Raw genomic sequence first — 26,949 nt, 5'->3', positions numbered from 1 at the left:
TATGCCTGTCTCTTTATGGGGTATGTGGAAATTCCTTGTTCCAGTCCTACTCCAGCCCCCTCCCAAAACTCTTTCTCTGGTAAATCGATGATTACTTCGGTGCTGCTTCATGCTCTCGTCGGGACCTGGAAAAATTTATTAATTTTGCTTCCAATCTCCACCCCTCCATCATTTTCACATGGTCCATCTCTGACACTTCCCTTCCCTTCCTTGACCTCTCTGTCTCAATTTCCGATGATAGACTGTCCACCAATATCCATTACAAGCCTACCGACTCCCACAGCTACCTCGACTACAGCTCCTCACACCCCGCTTCCTGTAAGGACTTCATCCCATTCTCTCAGTTCCTTTGCCTCCGTCGCATCTGTTCTGATGATGCTACCTTCAAAAACAGTTCCTCTGACATGTCCTCCTTCTTCCTTAACCGAGGTTTTCCACCCATGGTCGTTGACAGGGCCCTCAACCGTGTCCGGCCCATCTCCCGTGCATCCGCCCTCACGCCTTCTCCTCCCTCCCAGAAACATGATAGGGTCCCTCTTGTCCTCACTTATCACCCCACCAGCCTCCACATTCAAAGGATCATCCTCCGCCATTTCCGCCAACTCCAGCATGATGCCACCACCAAACACATCTTCCCTTTACCCCCCCTGGCGGCGTTCCGTAGGGATCGTTCCCTCCGGGACACCCTGATCCACTCCTCCATCACCCCCTACTCCTCAACCCCCACCTATGGCACCTCCCCAAGCCCACGCAGAAGATGCAACACCTGCCCCTTCACTTCCTCTCTCCTCACCGTCCAAGGGCCCAAACACTCCTTTCAAGTGAAGCAGCATTTCACTAGCATTTCCCCTAACTTAGTCTACTGCATTCGTTGCTCCCAATGCGGTCTCCTCTACATTGGAGAGACCAAACGTAAACTGGGCGACCGCTTTGCAGAACACCTGCGGTCTGTCCGCAAGAAAGACCCAAACCTCTCTGTCGCTTGCCATTTTAACACTCCACCCTGCTCTCTTGCCCACATGTCTGTCCTTGGCTTGGTGCATTGTTCCAGTGAAGCCCAACGCAAACTGGAGGAACAGCACCTCATCTTCCGACTAGGCACTTTACAGCCTTCCGGACTGAATATTCAATTCAACAACTTTAGATCTTGAACTCCCTCCCCCATCCCCACCCCCTTTCTGTTTCTTCCCCCTCCCTTTTGTTTTTTCCAATAATTTATATAGATTTTTCTTTTCCTGCCTATTTCCATTATTTTTAAATCTATACCTGTAATGCCCTGTCAGTCTTTCCACCCCATCCCCACTAGAGCTGTACCTTGAGTGTCCTGCCATCCATTCTTAATTAGCACATTCTCTTAGATAATATCACCACTTTTAACACGTTTCTGTTCCTTTGTCTGTGACATCTTTTGATTATCTACTCTTATCACTGCTTGCTTGTCCCTACTACCATCCCCCCCACCCCCCAACTTCTCTCCCCCCACCCCACCCCCCACCTTAAACCAGCTTATATTACACCCCCTCATAACTTTACTCAGTTCTGTTGAAGGGTCATGAGGACTCGAAACGTCAACTCTTTTCTTCTCCGCCGATGCTGCCAGACCTGCTGAGTTTTTCCAGGTAATTCTGTTTTTGTTTTGGATTTCCAGCATCCGCAGTAGTTTTTTGTTTTTAATTCTTTTGGAACTGTTTGACTTCAGAACTGGTATCATGCCTGAGCACCAACTGGCTGGCTGTTTTACAGGTGAAATGACTCCTTGCCTTACCATTGAGTTGATCTCTTTCTGTGCCTTTGGAAGTAATGGGTGTGGAACCTTTCTAGGTGTATGTAAGAATATTGGTTTCATTTCTGGGCTAATAGTGTTATACAATATGCTGTTCTCAGCTTTCCCAATACTGTAAGTAACTTTAGGAATTCTGCTCTGAAGTCTCCTGATTGACCTTTGCCATTCTTTATTCGTTCTATTCTGCAGGTTGGATTCAATTCCATACATTCCTTCCTACTTAAAAATGAACATATCTGGTCTTGAATTACACACAGTACTTCAGTAATTACTTTGTGTGCTTAAAATTAGTTGTTATTCTCCCAGAACCTTCAGCTCTGTTCTTCCTGGTCTCTGTAGCTTTTTGTAGGATGATTGAAGAACTCTCTTGTTTATCCATCGTTTAGCCTCCGATAGAACTGAAACTGCTGCTCCAGTATCTGATTTAACATGTGTCCTTCGACCTTCTACCAGGATCTCTGCACTTCAATAGCCCCCACTTAATTCTTTAATCTCTCCTAAAAAGGATATCTCATTGTCTTGTGAATCTTCAACTTCATGGACTCTGTTTCCTTTTAAAACTTTTTTTTTTCCTGAGTGTTCTGCCTGTTTATTCTACTGTGATGTGCTCACTGAAAATGCCTCTGCTTTTTGCATTAATAGCATTGTGCATCTTTGGCGGGACAATTCCCATACCTGTGCCTGTTTCTTCTGTACCAGCAAAGCTGGTCTAGGCTGCCACCATTAATGTCCTTTCATGCCACATATCTCTCCTTCACTCTATTTTTCAATTTTATATGCCTGATAAATTTAGCTGTATCTGTTTCTTTGTAATTCAGGCTGTCTCGCTCTCTCTCTGCTGACTGCCAATCGGTTTTGCCCACTGATCTCTGCTTGTCTACTTAATTGAATCATTGTCGTCAGCATCAAGTCTTCTCAGGACTGCAATTTTCCTGATAGTGCATCATTCACTCCTCCAGCAACTATTCTGTGGTGAATTAGCTCCTCCTTCAAATTCCCCTACTCACAGTATTCTGTCAATCAGTACAAGTCATTTAAAAATGTCAGTGTTTTCTCTGGGTACGTTTATTGACCTTTGCGCATTTCACAATGATGTTCTTGCGAGATTGAAATACGTTTCCAATCCATCAATTACTTCACATACGTGACTTTATCCTTATTGATCCCAAGAGTAACAAAAATGTTGTCCGCACAGTTGCCTCTTGCATACAAAAATGTACTGACCTGCTCACAGTCTGGCTTCGCTGCGAGACCCAATGCCACGCAAAATCGAGCAAATCTCTTGCACCACTTTAGCCATGCTTCAGCCTGATTTAGGCCTGCAACTTTATTGAAACTCTTAGTATTGAGGTAGAGATTTTTCTATCACTATCTTTTTAGTACTTGCCACCTTATGTTATTGTATTGTTGGGTTGGAGTAGTTTCAGTAACTCTGGAAGACTGTGCTGCAAACATTCTTACTTTATTGTAACATATTTACAGTTATGAGAACACTCCCTTACACTAATTTCTTTTCATACTGCTTTCTCCTAGACTCTCAGACCACACAAGTATATATCATTATATTTTATGACATCACAGACAGTTAACCCTGGGACTTAGTCCATCATACGACATCCACCATCTAAAACCTTTGCACTCTCCATCACCATTGCACAGCGGTAGCGGTGTGTGCCATATACAAGATGCACTGCAGCAGCTCACGAAGGCTCCTTCAACAGGACCTTCCAAACCCACGACCTCTATCATCTAGAAGGACAAGGGCAGCAAATGTATGGAAACACCATCACCTGCAAGTTCCCCTCCAAACCACTCACCATCCTGACTTGGAACTATATCTCTGTTCCTTTACTATCGCTGGGTCAAAATCCTGGAATTCCCTTCCCTAACGTACTGTGGGTGTACCTACATCATGTGGACTACAGTGAAGAAGGCAGCTCACCACCATCTTCTCAAGGGCAATTAGGGATGGGCAATAAATGCTGGCATAGCCAGCAATGCCCACGTCCTGTGATCAAATTAAAAAAAACTAAAAAAAAAAAACCCTCGAGCCCAAACGCTGGATTCCATCTGGGACTAATGGGCATCTCTTAGAGAATGTAGATCATGCAACTAATTGTACCAGTCTCATTCTCAACCAGGTAATTATCTTGACCCTTTATAAAAGAATGGTTGACCCTGTCTGAGCCGCTTCTGTTAGGAATAAAAGCTGCCTTGGGGACTGCATATCCTAGTCTGCGGCAACCAATGAAAGAGAAGGTCTTTTTTTGCAGACTGATTGTCCCTGTAGTCCACAGTTATAATGCTTCAAGATTGTCACTATCAGGCATATGTACACTCGGTACAGAAGTGAGTCATGGGTTAGGGAGAATGATGAGGGGAAGGGACACATGGGGAGGAAGTGATAAAAGTATGGTTTTCATCCATATTAATTATGAATTTGAATTCTTTATCATGAGCAATGGGATGTGAAGGATTAATAACCATGGCTCTCAGAAAAATGGTTCAATAAACATTCATTATGGGATCTGGGCAGGTTTTCTCGGTGAGAACTAATAAGGTATTACATTCATATCAGTGAGCCTATGATTATCTCTGGTTGAAAATAAAAGTGGCTTCAACTGGCTTAATGTTGGCTGAAATTACAGACAGAGGATTGCACCTGTTTTCTGTTATGTTTGATGGCTAACAAATATCTATGCGATTTCAACTGTGGACAAACCGCATTTCACTTGCACTTCCCTCAATTTAGTCTACTGCATTCACTGCTCCCAATGCAGTTTCCTCTACATTGGAGAGACCAAATGCAGACTGGGTGACCGCTTTGTGGAACACCTTCGGTCTGTCTGCAAGCATGACCCAGACCTCCCTGTCGCTTGCCATTTCAACACTCCACCCTGCTCTCATGCCCACATGTCCATCCTTGGCCTGCTGCAATGTTCCAGTGAAGCTCAACGCAAACTGGAGGAACAGCACCTCATCTTCCGACTAGGCACTTTACAGCCTTCTGGACTGAATATTGAGTTAAACAATTTTAGATCATGAACTCTCTCCTCCATCCCCACCCCCTTTCTGATCCCCCTTTTTTCCAATAATTTATATAGGTTTTCCTTTTCCCACTTACTTCCATTATTTTAAAATGTATTTCCATCCATTGTTTTATCTCCAACTTTCAGTCTATTTCGATCCCTTCCCCCCACCCCACCCCCACTAGGGCTATCTGTACCTTGCTCGTCCTGCTTTCTACCCTTAATGTCACCTATTAGCACATTTCTTAGCTAATATCACCACCGTCAACACCTCTTTGTCCTTTTGTCTATGACATCTTTTGGCAATCTCCACCTATTGCTGGCCCTCTATCCAGCTCTAATTGTCCCACCCCCCCTTAAACCAGCTTATATTTCACCTTTCTTCTATTTTTCCTTAGTTCTGTTGAAGAGTCATACGGACTCAAAATGTTAACTATGTTCCTCTCCGCAGATGCTGTCAGACCTGCTGAGTTTTTCCAGGTATTTTTATTTTTCCCTTGTACCTTAACTGGCCTATAATTTCTATGCCTTCCAGATGCATTTGCTCTCTCTTCTACTATCCGTTGTGCATCTACCCCTTCTGAACCTCCTCTCAGGATCGCATCCCCCCACCAAGATAGCTTAAACCCTCCCTAACAGCACCAGCAAACCTACCCTCTAGGATGTTGGTCCCATTCTGGTTCAGGCGCAACCCGTCTGACTTGTTCAGGTCCCACCACCCCCAGAAACAGTCCCAATGTCCCAGAAATCTAAAGCCCTCCCTCCTGCACCATCTCTCATGCCACGCAATCATCTGGACTAACCTCCTATTTCTATACTCATTAGCGTGTGGCACTGGAAGTAATCCAGAGATTACTACCTTCGAAGTCCTGTTCTTTAATCTGCTTCCCAGCTCCCTAAATTCTGCTTGCAGGACCTCATCCCTCTTTCTACCTATGTCGCTGGTATCAATATGTACCACAATCTCAGTTTGTTTGCCCTCCCCCTTTAGAATGCCCTGCAGCCGTTCAGTGAAACATTTGACCCTGGCACCAGGGAGCCAACATACCATCCTGGAGTCACGTCTACGGCCACAGAAATGCCTGTCTTTTCCCCTTACTATCGATGTCTCCTACCACTATTGCTCTTCCCCTCTTTTTCCTCCCCTGTCTGTGCAGCTGAGCCACTCACAATGCCATGAGCATGGCTGCACTCCCCAGAGGAACCGTCACTCTCACCATTTTCCAACACAGAAAAACAGTTCTCGAGTGAGATGCACCCTGGAGATTTCCTGACTACCTGCCTGACATCTTTCTTCTGACTGATGGTCACCCATTCCCTCTCTCTCTGCACTTCCGTAAGCTGTGTGGTGACATCTAAAAACGTGCTATCTACGAAACTCTCAGCCTCGCGGATGCACCTCAGTGTTTCCAGCTGCCGTTCAAGCTCCGAAACTCGGAGCTCAAGTAACTGCAGCTGGTGGCACTTCCTGCACACGTGGTCCGTCAGAGCGCAAGGACTTCCCACATGTTGCAGGCGGTACATAACATGGGACTGAGCTGTCCTGCCTCTAGTTGAAATAAAAACCCTTACCCTTATGTACTTTAAATAAAAACTAGAACTCTTACCTTTCCTTAGCTTCTATTTTAAACTGGAGAAAAACAGCAGAAAAAACTGGAGTAAAACACATACCCACTACTCACCAATCAGCTCTTACCTTTGTGCTGATGTCACTTTTTGAAGCTTCTCCGCACTCATGTTGGTTCTGATCTCTCTGCCACTCTCTTGCACTGTCTTGTGATGTCACTCTTGTTATTTTCAACAAGAACTGACTGCAGGACACTCTTCCCAGACTGCTTCACCATGATGCTGACTGCAGGACACTCTTACCAGCTTGTATCCAGCTTTCTGCATTCCCCTGGAGCCCATGGGCTTTTATTTTTTAACCAGTCTGCCTTTTGGGATTTTGTCAGAAGCCTTGCTAAAATCCAGGTAGATGACATCAGCAGCACCACCCTCATCAATTCTCCTTGTCACTTCTCAAAAAATTCAATCAAGTTAGTCAGACACAACCTTCCCTTAACAAATCCATGCTGGCTGTCGTAGATTTATCCATGCCTTTCTAAGTGACAGTTAATCCTGTCCCTCAGATTTGATTCTAATAATTTTCCCACTACCAAACTCAGATTGACTGGCCTGCAATTATTCAGCCTATCCTTCGCTCCCTTTTTAAACAAAGGTACAATGTTAGCAGGCCTCTAATCTTCCAGCATCTCACCTGTATCCATTGAGGATTAGAAAATGATGATCAGACCCTCCGCTATTTCCTCCCTGACTTCTTTTAACAACCTAGGGTACATTTCATCTGGCCCTGGTTATTTATCCACTTTCCAAGGACACTAATCCCCTTAATTCTTCCTCGCTCCCTAAGTTTATCATATTAAATACTTTGCACGCCTCCTCCTTAATTACAATGTCTGCATTATCCCCTTCTTTTGTGAAGACCTATGCAAAGTATTCATTAAGAACCATACCCACATCCTCCGCCTCCACACATAGGTTACCTTTTTGATCTTTTATGAGCCCTACTCATTTATAATCCTCTGACTCTTAATGTATTGATAAAACATCTTTGGGTTCTCCTTGATTTTGCTTGCAATTATCCTTTCATGCCCTCCTTTTGCTTTCCTAATTTCCTTTTTGATTTCATCCCTGCACTTTCTATACTCCCCTCAGCTTTCTGTAGTATTGTGTTCTCATTGTCTGACATAAGCTTTCCTTATCTATCTTATATTACCCTGTAAACTTCTTGATACCCAAAGGGCTTTAGATTTGGCTTTAGATTTGGCTGGGCTATTCTTTTTCTTTGTGGGAACATGTTTACTCTGAACCCCTTGAATCTACCCTTTGAATGCTTCCCAATGCACTGACACTGGGTGAAATTATCCCAGATTTGCACTAAGTGCGGTAGCAGGCCAGTAAAATGACATTTTACCAGCTGGCCACAACAGCGGCTTCTCATTCCATATTGTCCCAGGCCCACTGCATTAATTATGCATCCCTGGGATACATGCCGTTTCGATGGTGGGCAGGCTCTCATTCACCTGCCATACCATTACCTTGCCACTTTATCATGCTGGGCGCCATATTTAAAGTCCAGCCATACGCACAGTGCTCAGTGCTCCCAGCCTAGGACTGCTGCACAGAAAACAGGATGGCCCTGAAAGGCAAAAAGGCTGCAGTCCCCGCTTCGGTGATGCATCCCTCGAGTACATTTTGAACACTGTGGGGGCCCGTCGTGATGTCCTGTACCCCGGCTCTGGCTGCAGAATAGCTAACTGCATCACCAATCCAGCATGGGAGACAGTGGCAGCGCTGGTCAGTGCCAATGCGCTGCAAAAGAGAACAGCCACCCAATGCCGTGACAGGATGAATGGTCTCAACCGTTCCACCAGGGTAATTCACTCTTCTCATCACTCTCAACTCACACACTCGCAAACCCATCACACATCCATAGGAATCTCACACATCAAGGGACAATACCATTAACTCTCACACACACCCTCACATCTCCATCAGGGTCAGACTCTCTTGAGGTTGCATCCTCATCCCGTCCATGGCTCCGCTCACCACACAAACATTCCAAGCAGTACCATGTGTCCTGCTCACCCTCTCTCCATCTGTTTTCATGCAGGACAAACCTGCTCACATCAGCAGGGGGAGGTCCAAGATCTGGGGTGGTGTGTCCCACATTAGGCCCCTCACTCGCTTTCAGGAGTGTGCCATTGGACTGGCTGGTGAGGATGTGGACCGTGCATGTGGTGATGGTGAGGTCAGCGGCGAAAATCCTCGTGAGGATCCTGCACCACCTCATCCTTCTCTCATTGCAAATGCGAGTGCTCTCTCTCCTGCTTTTGACTCTGCTGCCATGCACTAATTATCTCTACTTTGGTTCACAGGGAGCTCTGCCAAGTGACCGACACCCTCAGCCAGCCAGTCTGTCAGCTTCATCCACATCCTCACCTCCAGCCAAGAGGACACCTCCTCCATTGAAGAGCTGGAAATAAGTAGTCTGGAAGCACCATCACAGCGCCTACCCACACCCTTCACCAGCACAGAGGCACACACCTCAGTGGGACCTAGATGTGGAACAGGCTCAGGTACACAGTCAGGTGGTCACTGCATGGACACATGTCCACAGCAGGAGGAGGCAGGTTCAGCTGAACTCCCCGGCACTCAGAGGACTGCTGGGGAAGGGACATCTGTGAGGTCCAAGTCAGATGACGAGCCTCTGAATTTGGCCTTCCAACTCATCCAGGGCAGTCAGCAGAAGGCGGGGGAACATCATGCAGAGCTGTTGGAAGTTCTCATCAGAGTGGCACGCGAGTCGGAGGAATGTGTCTGCATACTCTCTGATATAGTGGTGCCCACATGTGCGCATACGGAGGTCTCCATGGGGAGGATGGCAGATGCTATGGAGACCCTAGTCCAGCAGAATGCGGAGTTATGTGCAGACCTGCACTCCATTGTGGGAAATGGGGCACCACGACATCCCCCCAGGTGCTCCTTCCCCTCAAGGAGTCAGGCCAAGGGCCTGGGCACCCCAAGGGAGGAGGAGCTGCAGCTGGACACCCCTGGGTCATCCACTTAGGAATCTTAGAGGCTGTTCTCTCCCTCAGAGCCCCCTTTGCCGGTGAGCCCCTCAACCTCGTCCTCTGTCACTGCAGAGGGAGCAGCTGGTCAACGAGTGATTCTGGAGGGAAAAGTATGTGTGTATGTGTGTGTTTGTGCGTGGCGGGGCCTTTCAGAGCCTCATGCAAGCTCTCCCCCAAGCACAAAGATCCTTCCTGTATCACACTCACCTCCATGTCCTGGGCATTTTCAATACTGCCTGCTGGGGTTTGCTTTCTGTTGACCATCTGAGCTGACCTTCATCTCCGCCCACCCACTGATCACACTCCCATAGAGCACCTGATCTAGCCCACCATAGCATGGTCATGATTCAGTTTTTCGTGTGCTCCTCTGTCCCTTCCCCTCCCCCAGTCACCCATTTCCTTTCCCCCATCACTGTTTACCCCCTTGGCATCACCTTCCACCTCCCCTCCGTGAACTACCAGCCACAACCCTTTTCCTTTGGGGATGTCCAGGTGAACATGCACATTCTCTTCCTTCCTGAAATTTCTGCCCCCATCCACATTAACCTCCCCAACTCCCTCCTTCCCATCCCCAGGGTCCATGTCTGCCTCCGATTTCCTACCAACCACCCTCGCCATCTCTTCTACCGCTACCATCGAACCCTCACCCTCCAGCCACCACCTCACTCTGCCCTTGGTCATTCTTACCATTCCCTTCCTCCTGGAACCCCTTGCCCCCTTGGAACTCCTTCTCCCCCTTCCCAGACTCCCCCCACCCTCAGTCCTCCCCCCTCATTAGTCTTCCCTGCCGAACCCTGCCCCCACCGCTTAGTCCTTCCCCCTTCCTGACTCCTCCAGACACCCTTACTCCTTCCACTACCCTTAGTCCTTACCCCGGACTCTTTCCTCCAGCCTTACTTCTTCCTCTTTCATTACTCCTTCCCCCTTCCTGACTCCTTCAGACACCCTTACTTCTTCCTCCAGCCTTACACCCTCCCCTCTCCGGACTACTTCCTCCTCCTGGACTCTCTCCCCTCTCTGCACTCCTTCCCCCTCCGAAATCCTTCCCTTACACCTTACACCCCCCTTACACCTATCTCCCCAGTTCCTGTCTTCTCTCTCGTTACCCCTCTTCACCCCATACTCCCTCCTCCCTCCCAACCTCACCCCATCCTGACACCTTCATTTCCCCCTCCCAACCTCAACACCTCCTCCGACACCCCTTCCTCTCCCAGTTGATCCTAGACCTTCATCTCCCACCCCCGGTACACCTTCCTCTCCCAAACACAGCTGGACCTTCCTCTCCACCCCCTAGACTATCATCTGTTGTGAGCAGACTCTCAAAGGTGACTTTCCAACTTCCGTGTGCTGCTTCGCAACAGAGCCATGTCCATGAGGATCCACCCAGCATGCCATGGACATTCCTCTAGGATCCCATTGCTGCTGGGCTCCAGCATCTTCTGCTCCTCGGATGTCTGCAATGTGAGCAAGGCCCTGGCAGTAGTCTCAACTTCTGCATGTTACACTTGTCAAGGCATGTTCTGCACCAGCATGCAATCATGCCGACGTGGGCGGACGATACAGTGGGAGAGGGGATGATTCCAGCAGGCTGGCCCTAAAATGATATGCAGATATATTACAATGTGGTTCCCGATGTCTGATGGCGGGGAACGTGGCCCACCATCGATGAGCTGAGTGGACGAGCACAAACTGGTTTCACAATGTCATTAAACTGATTCCTGGCCTTCTCGCCATATTGTTTGCTCACACTGCCAAGCACGCCTGACACCAGTGGGCATGCAAAATTCCACCCACTGTTTTACTTTCCAGTAGCTGTTTCCAGTTCACTTTTGCTAAAACACTCCTCAGCTTCCAATTTAGAACTTTAACTCCTGTTTTACCTTTGTTCTTTTCCATAATTATGTCAAAACTAACTGAATTATGATTACTACCACCAAAAAACTCTCCCACTGTCATTCCTTCCACCTGCCCATTTCCTAAAACTAAGTCCAGAACTGCACTCTCTCTTGTTGGGCTTGCTACATACTGGCCAAAGAAGTTCTTCTGGATGCACCTTAGGAATTCTGTTCCTTCCATTCATTTTGCACCAAACTATCCCAATTAATATAGGGGTAGTAGAGATCCTCTATTATTGGTGCCCTACTGTTTTCGCACTTCTCAGAGATTTGTCTACACATTTTCCCTTCTATCTCCCTCTGACTGTTTGAGGATCTATAATACACTCCCAGTAGTGTGACTGCCTCTTTTTTTGTTCCTAAGCTCAATCCATATGATTTCAATTGCTGATTCTTCTAACATAGCATCCCTCCTCACAGCTGTAATTGCTTCTCTAACCAAAATTGCTACCCCTTCCCTTTTTTGTCTCTCTCTCTATATCTCTATCAGGGTCTGTAAACCCTGTAACCAGGAATGTTGAGTTGCCATTCCTGTCCCTCTTTAAGCTAAGTTTCTGTAATAGCTATGATGTCATTTGCCACGTTTCTATCTGTGCCCTTAGCTGCTTTATTTGCTATACCCCTTGCATTGAAATATATAGCCTTGAGTGTTGCCAAATTCTCTTCTTTATTTTCTATCTTTTGTTTCCTCTGTCCTTCAGACTCACTCACTGATTTTCTGCCTTCCATTGCCATTTTTGTTTTTGCCCCATCTGAGTCTACCTTCAGGTTCCAAACCCCCTGCCAAACACTTGTAAGGTGTTACAGTGCTTGATCTAAACTCTTGGCTTGGCCCAATGATGGTGAGGGAGATGGTCATATTGCATTGATGTCTGCACTTGTGAGCCATAAGTTGAAATGGTGAGAACTAGTCTTGGAAAGCAAAAGCTTCACCATACAGCTCAGTCTTCTGTATGCTGCTAGACAGGGTGGAATGCAATGCACCTCTTAATGAACACATTGCACTTTATAATCACCATCTCACTATGGATGCCCATTTCGCCTTGCCGACCTTCCTCATGGCCTGTGACCCTGGCAATGTCCTTGGCTCCATTATGGTGATGGTGTGCAGGCATGGAACCCCTCCTCCCATTTAAACCCCTCACGGGCATTATGTGCCTATCTCTTTTGCAAGGGTGAAAGAGAGAGAGAGGAATAAAGCACCGCTGTCCTCAGTGACCAATGTCAACTGCTCCCATTCATTAGAAACTGCATGTATCAGTGCTGGCAGGTCCTCAGCAGCACTATGGCTCATCTGAGCCTTGCTGAGGGGTCAGTAAGTACCCTGGGTGCTCAGTCCTCCCATGTTCAGAAGCAGCATGCATCCTCAGGCTTCTCAGCTGGAGGTTGAATACCTAAATGCCCGTTCTAATAGTTTGGTGTTGCACTCACCTTGCCAGAGAAAAGGTCATTAAACCTCTTCCAACACAGGGCCCAGTTTCTGCTTACCACACTCTTTCTGACTACATTCGGCAATGTCCATTCATGCCTGCTTGGTCTGGGTGGATGGCGTCCTCTTGCCACCCTCTAGGAATAGAACCTCTCACAGCCTTGAGGGGCTGCCCTGATCCAGGTTCCAGGCCTCTGCCTATCGAGAGGCATCTTCCCAACAGCAGGTGAAAAGAAATGAAATGGCAGCCCCAGTAATGGCTGCCATGATTGGTATAAATCAGCCCTACACTTGCACAATCCCACCTCTGTACCCATCCCTATCGCTGCTAATTGACTGCCCAGTCTATCCTGCAGCTAATTTACAATCTGCCCCCATGAAAATCAGGGGCTGTGACTGCTTCCCTTCGCCCCAATGAACATGAGAAATAGGAGCAGGAGTAGACCATTCGGCCCCTCAAACCTGCCCCAGGCCTCAAACTCCTCTTTCGTGCCAGCTCCTCATAACCTTCAACTCCCCGATATTTCAAAAATCTATCTACCTCCTCTTTAAATACTTTCAGTGATCTAGCCTCCACAACTCTCTAGGATAGAGAATTCCAGACATTTGCTACCCTCTGAGAGAAGATATTCCTTTGCATCTCAGTTTTAAATGAGTGTCCCCTTATTCTGTAACTACGTCCCCTAATTCGAGATTCCCCCACTAGTGGAAACATCTTCTCAACCTGTCAAGCTCCCTCAGAATTTTGTACGTTTCAATAAGATCACCCCTCATTCTGCCACACTCCAATGAATAAAGGCCTAACCTGTTTAGCCGTTCTTGATAAGTCAACCCCTTCATTCCAGGAATCAGCCTAGTGAATGTCTTTTGAACTGCCTCCAATGCCAGTATATCCTTTCTCACAGTCCTGATGTCTGTTTCCTGCTCCTCAGCGGAAAATCCTGCCATTAGGACTGGATTTCTTTCAAGTTAGCCAGCAAACGGATGCGGCGCATCCACTGCCAGTCCATGTGAGGTCAACAAGTCCCCACATGATTTTCCTTAGGGAGATTGATTATTTATGAAAGGCAAGTTTGAAGCAATGTGGAGGAATAGCAATCATTCACAAATCAGAGGGTTTATCATTGGATGTACTACAGAACATTCATGAGATGGAGGATCTAGGATGGGAAAACAGAGAAACAACCGTTCTGCACAAAGTTTTGATAATTCAATGCCCTTAGCTAAGGAGCAGATGGATTTTGATATGAGGGACCCACTCTTCAATATGAAAATCATATGGCTGCATGAATCACATGTGTAGACACTGGCGACCGGGGTAATTTGATTGTGTGTGAAACAGATGATAGCTAATCGGCCAGCCGTATTATATCTCTCCTGATTTTTTTAAATTTCCGTTAAAGTGTGAAATGAGCTAGTGTTTGCTATTGTGTATTTCATACTATTGCACAATGTAAAAATCACCCCTTTCAGTGCATATGATGGTAATGATAGCTTACTCGAGAAAGTCTGTTACCTTCAATAGCAGAAAAGCAAAATACTACAGATTTGAAGTAAAAACAGAAACTGCTGGAAATACTCAGTAGGCCAGACTGCATCTGTGGTACGAAAGAGAGTTAATGGGTGAAACGTTCCCATCCCACCCGCAGCGGGTTTCATGGCGGACGCTAGCGGCAAACCCAGCGGCAGTCCAAAAGCCGGAAATCCGCCGGCATAAAAGCTGTTTGCAATTCTCCCAATGGTGGGTTTAGAGCGGGTTGGTTATCCCGCCAACTAGTGGCATGATCACCATTTGCATTCATTAACATGTCATGAATGCTCATTAAAACAGCTGCTCACTGGAATCTTGTCAGGCCTTCCAATCTCCAACAAGAAATCACGTTGGCCTCAAACCCATTTGAAAAGCGGTGGTGTGCACAAGTTGGACCTTAGTTCACTAGTAACTTCAAGGCGAGTGGAACATATCTGCCATAGCGCTGCACCGTTCATATTGCAATGAACGTCACACTGCTGGGACTGTAGGGTTTGTCTGCTCCTGCTCTTTGCCTACATTGTCCCGAGGAACACCACTGTCTGTGGTACTCATGCAGGCCTTTCAGAGACTAGCACTTCAACTGGGGTGGGCTGTGAGGTGAGGGCGGGTTGGTGGGGGGGGGGGTGTTGATGAACATGATGAGGGGCAACAGGGAGGGAATGTGGAATGCCAGTGAAAGGGAAGGGCAAACATGAGTGGGCCTTTCTGGGGTTGCCCTCTAAACTCTTGTTGCCACAGGAGTTAACTGCTTAGTAAGAAAGGAGGAAGACTTCCTTGTGATGAAAGCCACTTAAAGCCAATTGCTTCATCAGCACTGTTAATGGGCTACTCAGACACAGTGGCTTCACATCACAGTGGCTGCATCTCAAGAGTGTCACGTAGGAATGTAGAATTTGGGAATGCAGGCAATGGTGAAGGAGGCACAGCTGCAACCATCAATGAAGACCTGTCACATGTTTACCAGATTTAACACTCCTAACGGGCCAAAGGGCACCCACTGATTGACCATGAGCAACTGATTGGTTATTAATATTCCACATCAGAGATTGGAGCACGGAGTTAGGTTAGGTCACTCATCTCAATTAAACTTTAGCATCCCATGCAGGGCTCAATATGTTATATATCTGCGATTCCATCTTGGTCACCTCGATGTGTGTGTTAGTGCCTCAGGGACAAGGCAGCATCAGCCACCATGCAAGTAGGGCAGGAAAAACTATGGACCCTTACAGTTTCCAAACATGTCATTTACTGAGCTTCACTTTCTTGCCCCTTGAATCATTAATGTTTTTAATGTTTCCTTTCAGAGAGAAGGTAAAAGTACATATGGATCCAGAGCTCAATGCTGCCTTTGTCAGGGTCCTAATGCAATGGAGGAGGTGAAGGAGGGAGGGGCAACTCCGCTTGCAGCTCCAGCAGGATGGACATGGTCAAGCGGAGTCACAGCATGAACAGGAGGGTCAGGAGGAGAGACCCAGATAACAGAGTGACTCGCCAGACCTAGGGTTTATCGTAGAAAAGTCCTCTATTTAGAAATGAGTGAGAGGCAATGCCATGTACATCTGCCCTTGCCCCAAGATCTGGTACATCACATATGCCACATTCTTTGTGAAGATCTGATGCCATGTGGTGTTGGAGGGTATCCCCTGCTGGCTCTGTGACCGCAGTGCTAAATTTCTTGGCCTCTGGCTCTTTCCAAGGATCAGCAGGAGACCTGTGTGACATCTCTCAGTCTGCAACACATCAATGCATAAAGGAGGTCACAGATGCCCTTTACAGGAAGGCTCAACATTATGTCAGGTTTGCACTGGACGAAGATAGCCAGGCTGCGAGATTCACCAGATTTGCTGCCATCTAATGATGTAAACACTGCTGCAACTTAGATATGGACATGCCTAGGGATCTCCTCCTCCTGTGCATGTCTTTTTTTCTCCCACTACCACTGAGGAGACACAGCTAGAATATCAATGCTGATGAGCTGCCCTCATTCAATGATATTTCTTGAAGAAGAAGGGTTAGTAATGCTTACATCACACGCTTCAAATAAAGATTTAAACACATCTCCCTGACATCACACAAGGGTGCAGAGATTAGTTCAACTGAGGTTGACATCGCAGGAATGTGAATCTCACAGTGGGACACTATCACTGAATGGGGGGAAGGCTAAACCTCAAAATAAGAGGATTCCAAAGTACAAAATCACAATGCCTTCAGTTGCCAAAAACATTTACATAACCATCAAATGTATTCACAAAAGTGCAATTTCTATGCATATATAGCACACCCATGACCAAAAAGTGACATCAATTTTACATACGTTTCTTAACTCTAGCACTATACCTGGGTGCAGGCCTGACATTCACAGCAGAGGTGGAGGCAGCCTGCTCACTGCTATGTCCTGATATCTGTGATGACCTTGGTGGACATCCTCTGGTGGCCCAAGGCCTGGATGGCCCCGGCCTGAAAAGGATCACCTGCTCAGGGGCAGAAGCACCCTCGGCAACCTGAGAAGCTGGGGTGGATGGCGTCACAGGCAGAGGGGGCTATGAGCAGCTGAACATCCTTGGAAGTGTCCTGAGAGGAGGCCCCCGGGGTGTCCAGCCAATGCTCATCCTCCCTGTGGGTGCGCGAAGGCCTCATCCTGACTCCTGCGGGAGATGGTGCAACTGGGGGGAGATAAAGGTGCCTCATCCCCATGTCGCCTACATTTTGATGGTGCCCACCAGGATGTGTAGCCATTGAGTGCAGGGCTGAATGCAAACCCGGCAAGACCTGCTGGACCAAGGTCTCCATGGTGGTTGCCAGCCTTCCCATGGTGACCTTGAGGTGCTCGCATGTCAGAGCCACAACATCAGACAGGATGTGGACGGACTCCTCCATCGTTCGCTCTAGTCTGCTGAGGGACTGTCAAATCTCTTGCCTGATGTTTCACCTCCTGCTATTATATCTCCAGCACTGAGTTGGCAGCTGCTTCCAGAGGCTCATTATCTGATTCGGACCGAGTGCGTGCTGGTCTCCAGCAGCCCTCTGAGTGCTGGGGACCTGGGCTGTCCCTGCCTCCGACTGCTACGGGGATGCGTCAGTGAGGTGTTCCCCAGAAAGTGAGCCCAAGCCTAATCTACATCTGTGCACCACCAACAGTGTATCTCTGAGCTATTGGAGGGTGTGTGTGAACGCCGTGATGGTTCTTCTGGAGCTTCCTCTTCAGATGAGGTCCAGGGGCGCACACTGGTGGTGCTGGACTGGCTTCAAGGCCTCGATGTGCTTGTGCCTAGAAAATAGAAAATAGAGTTTTAGGTGTGAACATGAGCTAGTTAAGACCTCATGTGACTCACTGTGAATGTCAGGATTTGATGAAGTATGGATCCGTACTAGGTTGGTTGGAGAGGCTGATCACCCCTTCCCCACAGGAGCGATCCCTGTTCTCCCAAACCAGCTCAGCTGCAGCCTCCTCAAACTCACTGAAGGCGATGATATCAGCCGTCCCTGCCTTGGTCTGCGCTCCCTCGCTGGTGTTGTGCACCAGCTTGATCTGAGTGAAGAAGAAAGAAAGGCTGTGATGAGAAGGGATGGAGTAGAGGTCGGGTGAGATGCTTGTCCCCTGTGTGTGCTGAGCCCTCCCCAGAAGGGTCAGAGGATGGAGTGTGAGCAACATGATGGGATGGTGGTGATGTGAAAGTCTCGGTGAGAGAATGAATGTTGATATGTGTCCCCCACTAATGGTTGTGTGAGATTCCTGAAGAGAGTAGCTGTTTGAGTGCATGATTCGAGTACAGGAACAAGGATGTCTTGCTGCAATTTTACAGGGCCTTGGTGAGACCACACTTGGAATATTGTGTGCAGTTTTGGTCTCCTTAACTGAGGAAGGATGTACTTGCTATAGAGGAAGTGCAGCGAAGGTTTACCCGACTGATTCTTGGGATGGCGGGACTGACGTATGAGGAGAGATTGAGTCGGTTAGGATTATATTCGCTGAAGTTCAGAAGAATGAGGGGGATCTCATAGAAACCTGTAAAATTCTAACAGGACTAGACAGGGTAGATGCAGGAAGGATGTTCCGGATGGTGGGGGAATCCAGAACCAGGGGCCACAGTCTGGGGATACGGGGTAGACCATTTAGGACTGAGATGAGGAGAAATTTCTTCACCCAGAGAGTGGTGTGCCTGTGGAATTCGTTACCACAGAAAGTAGTTGAGGCCAAAACGTTGTATGTTTTCAAGAAGGAGTTAGATATAGCTCTTGGAGCAAAAGGGATCAAATGATATGGGGAGAAAGCAGGAGCAGGCTATTGAGTTGGATGATCAGCCATGATCATAATGAACGGCAGAGCAGGCTCAAAGGGCCGAATGGCCTACTCCTGCTCCGAGTTTCTATGTTTCTATGCTGAATGAATGAATGATGGATTTGATATTGGATTGTGTTGAAAGATGACTTACCCTGGTGGAGCGTATGAGATCATTCGACATGGATGGTGTTTCAGGTACAGTTGCCAGCCATGCTGACCTGCTCTGCAGCAGCCTCCCATGCCAGAGAGGTGAGGCTGCTATGCTTCTGCAGTCATCCTTGGGATAGAGCACTTGCCTGTGTGCCTGCACTCCTCTGATCAAGGCTGGTGGGCCCAGTGGCTGAAGTGGGGCACGGCCTTCTTCTTGATGCTCTTGGCCTTTTCCTTATGGCTATCAGACATCTCTGGTGGTCTGGAGAGCGTGACATTATGGTCTGCTCCACCAACTGTGAGCTGCAGCATGAGCCTCATACTGTCTCTCTGCTGCAGTCTGAGGCCATCTCATAGGTGTCATCAGCCACGGCCTCTGTGGGTAGCCCTTTTCCCCGAGGAACCAACCCTGCAGCTTCTGTGGACCTGGTAAGACTCCAGGGATCTGTGACCAACTATGGCTGTAGGCGCCGTGCACACTCCCTGGAAACCGTGCGCACGCTTGAAGGATGTGTTTCTGGTGGTTGCACATCAGCTGCACATTCAGTGAATGGAAGCCCTTGTGTTTGATGTAGTCCACCGTGTGTTGCCATGGAGACCTGTGCGCCACATGCGTGCAGTCAATCGCAGCCTGCACCTGTCGGAAACCCGAGATCTGGGCGAATCCAATTTATCTTGCCAATTGGTTGTCCTGGTACTGGACAAATGCACCAAGTTGTGTGGCCTTGTGAAGATGGCATCCGTGACCTCAAGGATCCATTTGTGGGTGGAGGCTTGAGAGATCCCACAGAGGTCACCTGTGGAGCCTCTGGCATAGAAATTGAATGCCGTGGTCACTTTCATAGCCACTGGCAGTGGATGCCCTCCATGTCCCTGTGGCACCAAATCCTGCAGTAAGTGGCAGATGTGAGCGACCACTTCCCTAGACACGCGCAGTGTCTTCAGCGACACTGGTTCTCGGTCATCTGCAGAAATGACAAGCGGCGTCTATAGACCCTGGGTGTCACTAGGCACCAATGAGCTATGGCTCGCTGTGACTCTTGGGCAGTGTGTGCAGGAGCCCCAGCCGCCCCTTCTTCCTGAGGTTGCTGCTCCTGCCTCTGCACAGCCAGGAGCCTCAGTCTCTGTCTCTCCTCTGTCGCCTTCGCTCTCTGTAGGTCATTGGGCATACAGCTAGTTCACAAGACTCCATGATCCTGATGTACTCCCCCCACAGGATGAAAGAGAGAGACACGTGGTTAGCATGGGTGTATGAAGAACAAACCTGTCCTGGTAAAGTGTGGCGGCCTCTTAATGCTTCCCGGAGAGTGCTGGCCACCACTTGGATGGCCAGAGGTTAATGCGTCGCACGGCTGTCCTGTTAGCTTGAACCATGGGGGAGACTGGTCCAAACCAGGATGCTGACATTGTATGGGGCTGTGAGCGCCTCCATCAGTAACTGCTGCATGGCCAGCTTTAGCGAGGAGATTGTACAACGTGTGCAGTCCAACAGTCCACTAAAGTGCTCAAGAATTTGCAGAGTGTGCCAGGTAGTGGGGAGCTCTGGAGAACTTGGTGGTGCTTTGATGCCTCTGTGTTGCTTGAATGGGCAGATAAGCTAGGAGCCCAACCCCAGTCATATCAATGTGGCAGCGCCAGAACTGTCTCAGTTGCAGAGGAATGGTCACTTTCCACAGGTTTCCCGAGTGCGTGGCCACTTCCCTAGCCCCCCCATCCCAAATGCTTGTGCACTATATTCAAAGGCAGGGCTGCCTTTGCACCCACCCCCCCTCACCCCCTGCCACCACTCACCTCAACAGCAAGGCTGCACTTGCCCCCCCCTCACAAGTCACCTCAGAGGCAGGGCTGCACTTGCCCCCCACTCTCCCTCACCCTCAAAAGTTGCCTCTGAGGCAGGGCGGCACTTAACCCCAAACCCCCCGGTGCCCCTGAAGCTTGCAAAGCAACAGGTGACCCTGGTGAGCTCTGCAGAACGTTGCTGTGCAGTCACCTCCAGTTCACCCAAAGTGCAGGCTGTGCTGTTGTGAAACATGTTGGCGTGCTTTCCTGCCACCGTGGACAGATGATCCAGCGGGAGTGCAAGAGCCTGGTGGGATAGCCTTATAATGATATGCTGATGTATTGCAATCAGCTTCCTGACGACCGATGGTGGGAAACGCGGCTCGCCATTGGTGGGCTGAACAGATCATCATGATCTGCCCTCCTGCCGTCATGAAACCGATCACGTTATATTGTCCAGTTATGCCACAGATCACACCCGCCACCAGCGGGCACGGAAAATTCTGCGCTATGTGTTGAACTCGGCTTTAAATGTGGTGCCTGGACCTTCGAACCCGTGAGCTGATGGCGAGTGGACAAATTAGCTCCCAACCCGCAAGGTGATTTGGACCAATACCCACCTGTAAATAATTAATGACCCTCCAAGCGCGGAATTGAGCACGGGTTCCCGCCATTCTGACCAGCAGGGTGGGCGCTGCCGAAACTTCCCGCCACCGCACTTAGTCTCATTCATGGAATATTCTGCCGAATGTTTCAAGCGTTAACTCTGATTCTCTCCGTAGATACTGCTTGACCTGTTGAGTACTTCCAGAATTTTTTTCCCTGCTTTTGTAACACCATGCAGGAATTTGTTCGGTGATGCAAGTCATTCTGGAGAGCACGGCATTTCATGTAAAGGTTGAGTTCGGAAGTCACAGATTACCGAAAAGGGTTGTTGAACTCATAAATGATTTTAGAATAGTTTATTAAGTGCTTTATTAAGAAGCAACAGTTTAATTATGACGCATAAGCTAAATCATCAGGAAAAGCATATGACCCTTGACAGTGTAGAACACCTTGAGAACAGTTTACCAGTCCCAGAGGACGAATGGACAGATGGTGCAGAGTGATGGTTGCTCTGTTGCTGGTGGTGGCAGCCTTCTGCCCTCAACAGCAGGTGTAGTTCTGATTCTGAATGTTTCTGGCTGAACCTCACTATTTTCTTCCCAAGAGCTTCACAATGGTAACAAGGATGGTGAAAAATAGGCAACATTGCTTTCAGGTATGAAACTTTTGGAAGGTATTTGTCTACTTTCTGCAGACAGGTTTTGAAGTTACATATTTAGGGACACACGAAGGCTGTGTTAGACACACATACACTAATCTGGCCAAAATAACCGACCAATCAGAAAAAAAAATCAATCTCAGATCATTACAGAATTTTTATTCTTTAACCGGAATGCAACTCTGGATCCTTGATCGCATAATATCACTACATGGATGATGAATTTGACGTTGGCTTGTATTTGGGGCCATCATCTGTATTCACACATTGGCAAAAGTAGCTGCAATGTTTCAAAGGTGCAATTACATGTTTTACAGTCACAGATGACAAAAGACAAAAGGCCTTACTTCTCCACTTTGGAGGTGAAGGAGTAGAAGATATTTTTGATACACTTATGCCTGAGCAAAATGACTACGATTCAACAAAAACTGCACAACCTATTTCACCCGGAAGAAAGATATAGTATTAAAAAAAAATCATCTTTCAATGCTCTAAACAAGAAGCAACAAATTAATTGACCAATATTGCACGCGATTGAGGCAGCTCACAACCAAATGTGACTTTGGTGATGTTGAACATGTTGAACAGGAAATAAAAATACAAATAATCTGACACTGTCTCTCTAGTCAATTATGTCGCAAAGCACTTGAGAAGGACAGAAAACTCTCAGAGTTGTTAAAGTTAGCAAGATCGCACTCTTTCATTGTCGAGAGCTACTGAGGGAAGTTTAAAACAATAACTGCAATTAGGTAAGCGTATAGGACTGGTGAATCTATGTGTCTCTAAAACATAGGGGTAATCTGCTTATACACCCAGATCTTTAATGATAACTTTGTTTGGAGGTTTCTTTAATGTCTCACAGTGACCTGTGGGGTTGACATTCTGGATGTTGTTCCTGGTTGCATTTGGGACCTTGTCCCACATGCAGTAGGACTGTATGGTGGTTGAGGAGCTGCAACGTATCTGATGTGTCTTTGGTTATGCCTCATCATTGCACCTTTGAGTGAAATGACTTCATAGGACTTCGGTTCTGGATAAATCCTTATCACCTTAGCTGGTTGCCACGTAATTTCTGAGGGACCCTGGATGTGGACTTGTTGTCCCAACTGTAAACTTGGCAATTCTGTACCTGCAAATTTATTTGTGCATGTTGGTCATCTTCTCCTGTAATTTTAATTTTTGAGACAGTAGAATGGGTAAGAGTAGGTAAATTGGTATGCACTCATCTGCCGAACATGAGCTCTGCCGTTGATTGAATAGCTGCATTTAAAGGTGTTGCTCTCAGATGTAACATTACAATGTGCAGATCTTGCTTGGTCTGTCGACATTTAAGAATTACGAATTTCACCATGCAAATCATTTGTTCAGCTAGGCCATTAGATCCAGGATAATGAGGAGAAGAAATAGCATGATCAATATTTCACTTCTCACACTTATCGTGAAATGGCTTACCAATAAATTGTGAACCATTATCCATAATGATCTCTCTAGGCACACCAAATAAACTGGCAACAGCGCTCAGATAAAGGCAAAATACTGCGGATGCTGGAAATCTGAAACAAGAACAAAAAATGTTGGAAAAACTCAGCAGGCCTGACAGCATTTTTGTTGCTTGAAGGCATCCATTGTGTACTGTTTGGGTCAGTGCATGGGTCTTTGTAGGTGCAACAGCCATTGCTCTAGTGCACTGCCACTGTCAAAGGCCTTTTCTGCCATATGCCTTGCAGAATTGTTTTCTTTCATGCATGCAGAAGGCCACAACTTGGGTGGTATGTAGGACCTGTAAGCTTCATCGACCTCTGAGGATCGCTTCACACTCATGTCAATCCACAAGTAGCTCTTCAATGCTTATGTTCTGGGCTTGTCTAGCAGATCCTTCTGGAATGCTACCATGGGAGTGGTTGTGATCACCATCTCAACAATCCTGTCTGCTAGCTCTGTGTTTGAAAAATCACAGAAATACTTGTAAATCAGGAAATGGAAGGGAGGGAGGAACTCAGGAAAATTACAATCACCAGAGAAGTGGTACTGAGAAAATTGTTGGACCTGCGGGCTGACATGTCCCCGGGTCCTAATGGACTTCATCCTAAGGTCTTAAAGGAAATGGCTAGTGAGATTGTTGATGCATCAGTTTTAATTTTCCAAAATTCCCTGGATTTGGGGAAGGTTCATTAGATTGGAAAATAGTGACTGTAACTCCTCTATTCAAAAAGGGAGGGAGACAGAAAGTAGGAACCTACAGGCCAATTAGCTTAATATCTGTCATAAGGAAAATGTTGAAAGCTATTATTAAAGATGTTGTAATATGGCATTTAGAAAAATCCAAGGCAATCAGGCAGTCAACATGGTTTTGTAAAAGGGAAATTATGTTTAACTAATTTATTGGTGTTCTTTGAAGAAGAACTGTGGTTAAAGGGGAATCGGTATATATACTGTACTTAGGTTTCCAGAAGGCCTTTGATAAGGTGCAACATAAAAGGTTATTGTGGAAAATAAAAGCTCATGGTATAGGGGATAGCATATTGGCATGGAGAGAAGTTTAGCTAGCTAACAGTAATCATGGGTTATTTGGGTCATTTTCTGGTTGGCAAGATGTAGTGAGTGGTGTGCCACAGGGATCAGTGCTGGCATCTCAACTTTTTACAATTTATATAAATGACTTGGATGAAGGGACTGAAGGGATAATTGTTAAAGTTTTTGATGACAGAAAGATAGGCAGGAAAGTAAGTTGTGAAGAGGATGTAAGGAGGCTACAAAGGGATAAAGATAGATTAAGTGAGTGAGCAAAGATCTGGCAAATGGAGTATAATGTGGGCATAAGTGAAGTTGTCCTTTTTGGCAGGAAGAATAAAAAACAAGCATATTGTCTAAGTGGCGAGAGATTTCAGAGCTCTGAGATGCAGAGGGATCTGGGTGTCCTAGAGCATGAATTGCAAAAAGTTACAGTGAGTAATTAGGAAGGCTAATAGAAGGTTATTGTTTATTGCAAGGGGAATTGAATACAAAAGTAGAGAGGTTCTACAGGGCATTGACGAGACCACATTTGGAGTACTGTGTATAGTATTGGCCTCCTTATTTAAGGAAGGATGTAAACGCATTGGAAGCAGTTCAAAGGAGGTTTACAACAGACCAATGCCTGGAATGGGCAGGTTGTCTTATGTGGAAAGGTTGGGCAGGGTAGGCTTGTATCCGCTGGAGTTTAGAAGAGTGAGAGGCGACTTGATTGAAACATGTAAGATCCTGAGGGGTGTTGACAGGGTGGATGTGGAGAGCATGTTTCTTCTTGTGGGAGAATCTAGAACTAGGGGGTCACTGTTTAAAAATAAGGGATCACCCATTTCTCTCAGAGGGTTGTAAATCTTTGGAGTCTCTTCCTTAAAAGGTGGTAGAAGCAGACTCTTTGAATACTTTTAAGGCAGAGACAGATAAATTCTTGACAGGCAAGGGGGTGAAAAGTTATCAGGGATAGGCAGGAATGTGGAGTTGAGGTCACAATCAGATCAACCATGATCTTATTGAATGGTAGAGCAGGCTCAAGGGGCCGAGGGGGGCCAACTCCTGCTCCTAATTCGTATGTCCATATGTTCCCTCCTCATGATGGCATGATGCTATCCCTTAAAAGCATATTACAACAACCTCGTGTTATGCAACAACTGCATTGTCATTCCACACTCATTGAAGGAGTGTGTTGTTGATTTAGCACATGAAGTTACGAGGGAATTTTCAAAACAAAACAGCTTCTTAGGGAAAAGATATTGGCCAGGACTTTTCGCTGAGTAGGTGGGCACCCAGCCCGCTTGAGCATAAAATGACGAACGTCATCGGGCGAGCATCCCGACGTCATCACACACTCGCGCGCTATTTCGGTCAGTGGGCACGTGCAGGAGTTGGTAGCACACCCACTGACAATTAAAAGGCTCATTAAGGCCATTAACAATCAAAATAATTAAAATTTTTCGCTGCCCGTCCAACATTATGGTTGGTGGGCAGGTGAAAAGGCCAAGCGGCCTTTGCATTTTTTACGAAACCTCATCCACAAGCGGGATGAGGTTTTGATCTGTCATTAAAAAGTTTTTTTTAAAAATGTCATCCTAATTTCTAACATGACAGAGTCACATGAGGGGGCATTTTTTTAACACTTAAAATTCTTTATGTATAATTTTCAAAACTGTTCATCTCCCTGACACAGCTCAGTGCCTCAGGGAGCTTTTTCAGCGCGCACTCGCAAACATGAGCTAAGTCCACACTCGCCCTCCTTTTCCCCCACCCCCCCCCACCCCCCCACACCACACAGGCAGCGCTGCAGCACGCAATTTATGCTGGGCGGGCCTTAATTGACCCCGATCGTGGACAGCGTTCGGCTTCCCAACCGCTCCTGCCCACCCCCGCTGAACCCGCCTGACATGGGCAAAATTCTGCCCATTGTTCCCAGGAATTGAAGATCTGGTAGAACACTAAATCAGTCAGTGTTTGCCATGACAAGCAACCACAATGTCATATCTTCATGATCCTCTCAAGATGTCAGAACTACCTCCAGCTATACTAATCTTTGCACATCTTATGTGCACACATCTCCTTGCCCGTCCAACGGGGCTAATGATCAACGTGTGCATGAATGTGATCGAGAACAGAAGAATCGAATTCATGTAAACGCAGAATGAAACATGAAATTTAGCACTACATCCCTGAAGCCAGGAGATAAAGTGCTTGTGAAATGTGATGGTCACATTGGAAAGCAAACAGCCCCTTATGACATCCAACTATTTCTTGTGACCAACACAAAAGGATCAATGATCACTGCTAAGTGAGGTTCCCAAATCATCACACCAAACACATCATTCTTCAAAGCATTGAAAACATCATTTGTGAGGGGGAATTTTCCCCACGTTGGGTGGGCCGGTTGGGAGCGAGCGCGGAACCGATTGCCGCCTGTGATCAGGTCCGTGCCGCCATTTTACGCGGACGGGCCAATTAAGGCCCGCCCAGCGTAATGCTCGACTCCCAAGGATAGCAGGAGTGGGCGGGTGGTGCCGGGAGTGCAATGACCGCCAGGTGCAATTGTGACCCGGCGGCCTGTTTAAATGAAGCGCTGGCTAGCAGAAGAGCTCACCAGAGGGCTGCTGGAGAGCAGGCCAGGCCGGAGGGTAGGGCAGCGGGTCAGTGTGCCCCT

The sequence above is a fragment of the Cetorhinus maximus genome, chromosome 2 (genome assembly GCF_964194155.1).
Source record: "Cetorhinus maximus chromosome 2, sCetMax3.hap1.1, whole genome shotgun sequence".
Lineage (NCBI taxonomy): Eukaryota > Metazoa > Chordata > Chondrichthyes > Lamniformes > Cetorhinidae > Cetorhinus > Cetorhinus maximus.
This window is presented reverse-complemented; position numbering follows the sequence as displayed.